This window comes from Herpailurus yagouaroundi, unplaced genomic scaffold, assembly GCF_014898765.1.
Source record: "Herpailurus yagouaroundi ecotype Mexico unplaced genomic scaffold, PumYag 162, whole genome shotgun sequence".
Classification (NCBI taxonomy): Eukaryota; Metazoa; Chordata; class Mammalia; order Carnivora; family Felidae; genus Herpailurus; species Herpailurus yagouaroundi.
This window is the reverse complement of record NW_024412403.1, coordinates 4,356,959-4,364,514: the sequence shown is the minus strand read 5'-3', so window position 1 is coordinate 4,364,514 and position 7,556 is coordinate 4,356,959. Positions and strand designations below refer to the sequence as shown.

At 59.1% G+C, this 7,556-nt stretch overlaps 1 long non-coding RNA gene across 1 annotated transcript; it reads left to right on the top strand.

Moving 5' to 3' along the window:
• The first annotated feature begins 3,969 nt into the window (after positions 1-3,969).
• LOC121036535 (uncharacterized) lies at positions 3,970-6,774 on the top strand. The gene is made up of 4 exons (XR_005793370.1): positions 3,970-4,014; positions 4,166-4,290; positions 5,072-5,189; positions 6,381-6,774. It is a non-coding gene; the product is annotated as an uncharacterized LOC121036535 (long non-coding RNA).
• Positions 6,775-7,556: the final 782 nt, after the last annotated feature.

The window sequence follows — 7,556 nt, the reverse complement described above, 5'->3', positions numbered from 1 at the left end:
AGGGAGACAGAGGGTCTGAAGCAGGTTCTGAGCTGTCAGCACAGAACCCGATGCGGGACTCGAACTCACGAACTGGCAGGTCATGACCTGAGCCGAAGTCGGACGCGTAAGTGACTGAGCCCCCCCGGGCGCCCCTCACTAACTGACTTTTAATCACGCCCCTGGCCCAGCTCCATTTGAACTCCGGTTAAACCAGGGCCCACACTTGTTTTAAAGCTCTATCGACCTCATGAACGTCTTAATACTTTTTGAACAAGGAACACTTCGTTTTCATTTTGCACTGGGCTCTGTAAATTCTGTAGCCCGTCTCGCCTGCCACCCCCTTCAACCTGATTCCCTGTGCATTCATTTTGTCATAAGCTCTTCAAGGGTGAGGTGTATCATAAGGAAACAGCCTTAGAGTAGCTGAAGGAGGTAATAGGGGAACAATCCAGCAAGTAGAGGAACAGGTCTGGGGCGTGTAGAGGGCGGCCCTCGTCATCGCCGCATCCTGCCCTCCAAGTTCCAGAAAGGGACAGGGAGTTGGATTCTATTTAGCAAAAAGCAAAGGGCGAAACCGCTCTCTGGTCTTCGGATGCATCCCTCGATGGAGGGCCATATTTCTGAAACCCACGAAGGATAAACGTCATCATGCCAGATTGACTTCAAGATGCTTTACCACAATGTCAAGCTTCCTTCTCTGCATCTTCGAGGCCCCTCCCCCGGCCCCGGGGCTCAGGCTGGAGCCTGGCAGTCTCTCGGCACAGGCGGGCCCTGTCCCTTTTCTGGAGACTTGAAGGTGTCAGGAAAGATGTCCTCCGGGTGGCTACTGCTCTTGAACACGGCACATTTCTTCCGTGCGGTCCTTGAAAGCCCCTCCCAGGCATTCGAATTTGAGAAACCGAGAAAACCGGTAAAGGTCTTATTAATGTATAAAACAGAAATTCCAAGAGCAAAGAGCAGTGGAATTTTTATAACACTCCCTCACCATTTCCCAACAGACCCACAGACACAGCACAAATGTATAAATGGAGAAAGCCTTCAGGTCGGATCTGATGGTCTTAGACCCGGGGCGCCGCCAGTGATTTATGGTGACGAAAGAGGACAAACCAGAGAGGTAGCATAACTGGCCAGGATCACACAGCCAGCAGCAGAGAACCAGGGATGCAATCCTGTTCTTCTAGTTCTGGGGCTGATGCGGAGGAGTCAGTGGGCTGGAGAGAGAAAGGTCAGAGCGCGACGTTGCAGGAGACCCAGCTTCGGCCCCAGAGCCCCTGGGGGGTCATTCCCAGGCCCAGGCTGCAGTCAGTGGGGATCCTGGCCCCCTGACAGCGCAGAGTCAAGAGGGGAGCGGGCCAAGGACAGAATACAATCCATATTTGACCTGAGGCATCAGTAACTCTTAGCACATTCGTGTGGACGCTTTGATGTTGTCACGCTTTCCTTACACGTGTTTTAAAAACCGTTTTTATTGAGCTGTAACTCACATACCAGGCAAATGACCCATGTACTATGTTTTTTTAGTATATTCAGTTTCGGTATGCTTGGTGTGTGCACCCAGGCAATTTGAGAATATTTCCACCACCTCAGAAAGAGTCGTGCACCCTTTGCTGTCCCCTCCGGGTCCCCCCTGCCCTCCCCGTGGGTCTAGGCAACCAGCAGGCTACTTTCTCTCTGCGTGGATGTCTACACTCTGGACAGTCCACGTAAATGGAAACACACAGGGGCGCCTGGGTGGCCCAATCGGTGCAGCGTCCGACTTCGGCTCGGGTCACGATCTCACGGTTCGCGGGTCGGGCTCTGTGCTGACAGCTCGGAGCCTGGAGCCTGCTTCGGATTCGCTGTCTCCCTGTCCCTCTCTCTCTCTCAAAAATAAATAAACATTAAAACAAATCAAAGGGAAACACACAGTACGTGGCCTTTTCTATCTGGCTTCTTTGGCTGAGCATCGTGTCCTCGAGGATCACGGATGACCGTGTGGTAGCAGGTTCCCTCCTGCGGCTGGACAGCAGCCCGGGTGAGGCTATGCCAGCCTACGGCTCTGCCCCGGGGCACGTCCGGGTCCTCGGCATGCCCATGCTTTCCACCCCCCCCCCCCGTGCCCTTGGAATGACGGGCGGCCCTCTGCTACGGCTGGAACGGCCTCCCTCTGGGACACTGGGGGTCTGCCCTGGTCTCGCCTGTTGGGCCTCCCTGGAGGCTCTCCCGACATCTCTCTCCCTGAGATATCTCTGGCGGCCGGGAGTTTGCCGAGTCACGAGACCCAAGCAGCGGGCCTGTTGACACTGTGGCCCGATCTTCCCTCTGGGCCTTGCTCCAGACAGGCAGCTCCCAGCCTGGCAGGTGGGCCACAGAGCTATCCTGAGGCACAGAACATCCTGTCTCCCAAAGCCGAGGAGCCCGGCCCGACGGCATGCTTTGGGCTTCGTGGCGGGACGGGCAAGGCACAAAGACTGGTCCTTTGCTTCGGAGGGACGATGCCAGCCTGTCCCAGGTCATCCTGCAAGATGCGCCCGTGGGACAGGCTCCGGAATCTTTCTAGGGCTTGGCCCCTCCCCTTGGAAGGCGCGTGTCTTGCCAAGGCATCCAGAGAACCAGTCCCTTCTTGCTCGTGGGATCCGAGCAACGTGCTGTCCCGTCAGGGCCCAGGTCTGGTCCCCGGGCTCCGCCCGCCACAGGCCATGAGGCGCTTTATAGATGCTGCCACGCGGGCCTTCGACGCCCATGTTTCACTCTTAGTGGCCGATGAGTAGATCTGAGACATCAGCTCTCCTCCTGGAAGCTGTTGTCACGCACCTGAGGGCTTTACTGCGGTCACTTCCCCGCCCACCGTCCCCGCCTCCCCTCCCCCACACCCCACCCGGCTTGCCAGGCAAAGGCCCTTCACGTGCAAGGGCCACGTATCTTCCCCCCGCATGTGCCGGGGTCCTCCCTGCTAGCCCGTGGGGGAGCCTTGCTCTGGAAACTCTCATCTTTAGAGTCTCAGTCCTCGGACGCCTCCCCTAGACCCCCGGCTGAGGTGTCGCCGTGCACATGCTCTAAGGAGGGAGGGTGCCCCGGGAAGCGGACATGGAGGGAGCAGAGGGGGGAGCTCCGGAGAAGGGACTCCAGAGAGCGAGGTACGGTGGGGGACCTGGGCAGGGAGCAGGGGCCCACACCGTGCCCTGCTTGCGGTGACACTGCGCTGGTGACAGCTCAGCGTTTCCCGGTGCCCGGGAGGGTGGAGGGGTCCCAGGGTCCACACCAGCTCTGCAAGGCGGTAGGGACCAGGCCGCCATATAAACGCAGTCACCACTCAGCAGGACTTGTGGGGAAGGGGTGGGGGAGGGCCCCCTCCCCCCAAGACGCATCAGTTCCCATCTCATCTGCCAGGGAGGAGGGGGCCACGCGGCTCTGCCTCACGAAACCCCGGTCTGCAAACTCAGCCGAAAGCCCTCGTCCTGTCCTCCTACCCGACAGCCTGTTGGCCTCCCCTTGACCATGGCCAGACCCCAGGGTCATGAGCTGGTTGCTTCTAAACCTGATCAATCAGCAGTCACCGCCGAAGCTCTTTTCGGACCTTGTGGCTTTTTTTGGTTTGGTCTGCAACTTAAAACAAAAGCTGAAAGTTAAGGGCGCCTGGGCGGCTCAGCCGGGTAAGCGTTCGACTTCGGCTCAGGTCATGATCTCACGGTTGGTGGGTTCGAGCCCTGCATAGGGCTCCCTGCTGTCAGCGCGGAATTTTGCCCCTTGCCGGTGGACAGGCCAGCAGAGCTTCCTGCGGACGATGGGACGCGCCCCGGGGCCAGGCAGCCGTGGCCAGGAGCCGGTGGCAGAGGCAGGCACAGCGGGAGCTCCGGCAGGTTGGCGCCTCTCAGCCACCAGCCAGGGCCTCAGCCGGGGGGGTTGGGATTCCCCTTGGCAGGATGCTCTGCGTTCTCGGAAGAGTAACACAAGGAGGAGTGCCGGCCCACGGGCGGGGAGCTGGATCACGGGTGTGTGCAGGGGCAGAATGTGCCAGGATGCGCCGGCTCTCACCTTGCCCAGCTGCCGCTGGTGAGTCGTGGGGGGAATTGGGGGGCAACCTACTACTCTCCCTGAGTCACGTGAGTCCCGACAAATCCCCCCCCCCCGCCCTCTGGGGCCCCCACCAGAGCCCCAGTGTGCAGGTAAAGGGGCTTCTCTTAGACTCTCTCTCCTTCCAAAGAGAAAAACAAAGCACGAAGAGGGACCTGAAGTATCTCCTTCTCGGAAGCCTGATAAGGGACTGGAGTGGTGGCCAGAGCCGTGGACTCCAACAAGAGGAACATTACATGGCATGTGGCATGGGGGGTAGGCCTGTCCCCGCGCTGGGTCAGCGTCTTGTGGAGCTCTGTCGCCAAGGACTCCCGTCTCTGGGCCAGCTCCACCTCCCAGGGGCCAGCGCAGGCAGGTGCCGCGGCCATGTCGCTGGGCGGGGTGGGGGGAGGGGGGCGGGTGTAGAGGGCAGTGGTTCGAATCCACCAACACCACCGGTAACACACGGCCACAGGCGGGGATTTCAGCTCTCCCAAACCCCTTCTCTGTCATGGGGAATCATAATGGGAACTTTTTAAAAGGCAGTTTCCGGAATTGGGAGAGGGACGTCTGTAAAAGCTGTTAGTACAGCCCCCCACAAAATGGGAGGAAGGGAGGGAAGGAAGGAGGGAAGGAATCTAATCTGAAGCAACATTGTCAGAGGGAGAAGCCGTTACCTGACCGTTCTGTGGCTAAAGGCCCTCCAGGTCTGTCCCCTGACATTCTGTGTCCCCACCTCTCCAGAGTGGCCTGGATGCCTAAGAAATGTGGCTTGGTTTCCAAGCAAGACTTGAGAGATTTTTCTGTGTTCGTGAACTTTCCTCCCCCTCCCCTCACAGGGGCTCTGCAGGGGAGGAGGGGGAGGAGCAGGAAGCGAGGGGAGGGGGCGCCACGTGGACTTGGCCTTTAGGCAAGTGGGAGGGGCCGACCCCCAGGCTGCAGTAGCCCAGGGAAGGGTAGGGGCCTGACGGGGATCATTGTACCACCCTTTGACTTAAAACCCAAAGTCCTACAGCGGGATTCCCACCCCCACAGGTCCTCTGGCTCCGCCCTGCAGACCCCCAGGAGGCAAGGAGGCCTTCAGAAAGGAGTCTCCGGAGGCAGGCCAGCCGTGCAGACCCTGACATTGGACACGCAGCCCAAGTTCTCCATCTTTATCCTGCAGAAAAACTGACGTCAGTGCGAGTTCCCCGGGGCGGACACCAGGGCCTGGGGGGTGGGGGGAGCCGTTGTCTAAGGAGCACAAAGCTTCGGTTTTGCAGGAAGTTCTGGAGGAGGACACACAGCAATGTGAATACCCTGGGCGTTGCTGAACTGCCCGCTGGGGCAGGGCAAAGACTGCCGGTTAATTCAATTCGGTGTTTGGTGAAGGCCCAGTGGTCCCTGTGTCCTCATGTGCAGGGGAAAGAGAGGGGGTGGCCTGGGGGGGGGGGGTCTCCTCTCAGAACACCAACCCCATTCGTGGGGGTTCCACCCTCATGACGCCGTCACCTCCCAAGGCCCCGAGTCCTGACACCCTCACATTGGGGGTTAGGATTTCGACCCACGAATTACGGGGGACAAAAACATTCAGATGGAAACTTTTATTGAAGTGTATTTAAAAAAAAATTTTTTTAACGTTTACTTTATTTTTGAGAGACAGAGACAGAGCATGAGCAGGGAGAGGGGCAGAGAGAGAGGGAGACACAGAATCCGAAGCAGGCTCCGAGCTTGAGCTGTCAGCACAGAGCCCGACGCGGGGCTCGAACCCACAAACCGTGAGATCACGACCTGAGCCGAGGTCGGACGCTTAACCGACTGAGCCACCCAAGTGCCCCCATATTTAGATACATTTTACCAGAGTTGTTAAAAAGTGCCCTGGGGAAGTGGGCTGGGGTGTCTCAGCACCGTCCTCTCCTTCAGGCACATCAGCCCCAAGCCATAAACCCACACGGAGGGGGTGGTGGCAGCTCAAATGAAACCCACCGGCCTGGGCTTATGCTTTGCCCTATAACGTGGGTCCCAGGCTCCCACACAAGGCCCCTGTCCCCACAAGGCTGCCCGTGTCTGCTGCGCGATGCCTCCAGCGTCCGGTGTTTGTAGCAAGTTTCAGCCCCGCACCGCCCCTGACCTTGTAGCAAGGCTGACGGAGCCGTGGTCCCACCGTGTCGGCTTGGGTCGGCTCCGTCACGGGGCCTGTGCATTCAGTCTCTCGGTTCAGTGGCCCGGCCTTCGAGGGGGGCTCACGGCCGCAGCAGGAGGAGGAGGAAAATCTAGAAGCACAGAAGGAACACTCTCAATGTCAACAAAATGACCGAGTGACTGTCTTGAGTGGGTAAGAGTCTATATGATTTCATTTAGTCCTTTTTCCTATCCTCATCCCACAGGTATTTCCGGAGGGTTCCATCAGAGGGGCGGTGACAAGCTCGGACTGGCCTCCAGGAAGGGGTCCTGGGGTCCCTCCACGAACAGTCCAGACGTGAACGTACTTCATCAAAGGGAAAGGGTCTGGGTTCAGGCCCCGGGGCCCGTGAGTTTGGCTGCAAAATAAATTGCCCGGACGAGAGATTTTCAAGGCCGACCTTCCATGTGGCTCAGAACGCTTACATCCACCTGGGTCAAGGGGCCCCCTGCCCCCAAACTAGCCACCAGCTCCCCCTCCCCACCTCCGGAACCGGAGCCACCCCAAACTTCTTTGCTTGTTGTGAGAAAGTAGTTGCGGACCATGAAGAAACGGATGGGTGTGGCTTCCTTCCAATAAAACTTTATGTATAAAATGGGCGCGGCCGGCCCCCGGGTTATGGAATTAAAGGGACTGGTTTGGAATCTGGGTGCAGGCACCTGGCGTGAGAGGGAGGTCATCCCAGCAGCAAGCCTGCCCTTGTCCACGAGTAGGGCCCCAACCCAACTCCCTCTGGGGTAGGGGAGCCCCCTCAGACAGTCACGGTAGCCCCCCCCCCCCAGTTCCCCCGCAAGGCAAGGAGGTGTCTTGTGTTTACAAACATCACTAATGATCTCAGGGACCAGTTTCCAGGCAGGCTCATTCCCAGAAGGCAGAGGACTGATTGTCCTGAGTCCCAGCGGGCCCCAGGGGCCTACGTGGACCCTGCTGGCCAGTGCTGAACGCACCAGCTTGAGCTGGGGTCCTGTGTGTCCCCGGGGCAGCACCGCCCAGGAGGCCTGAGACGGCTGGCCAGTCCTCGCCACCCTTCCTTTAAGGCGGAGGGAACTGTCTCCACGCTAACAGCCACCCTGGGCCAGACACGTTGGGCTGGGGGCTTCCCACGTTCATTGCATTTGTACCCCCAGTGGACGGTAACCGGGGTAAGCCCAGTTTACGTGTGCAGTTTCAGCAAGGCCAAGGAACCGGCCGCCCCACAGCGGCGGGGGGAGATCTATACACCCCAAAGCTCTGCTCTCCCTCCCTGTGGTCCAGGCTCCCCCCTCCCAAGGTGGAAACGCTGGGGACACCTGTGCTCGCCCCTGACCTTGGCAGACCTTTGACAGGAAGCCGCCTCCCCAGGGGACCCGGAGGGCATCCCTCACTGCTGGGGTTGTTTCTG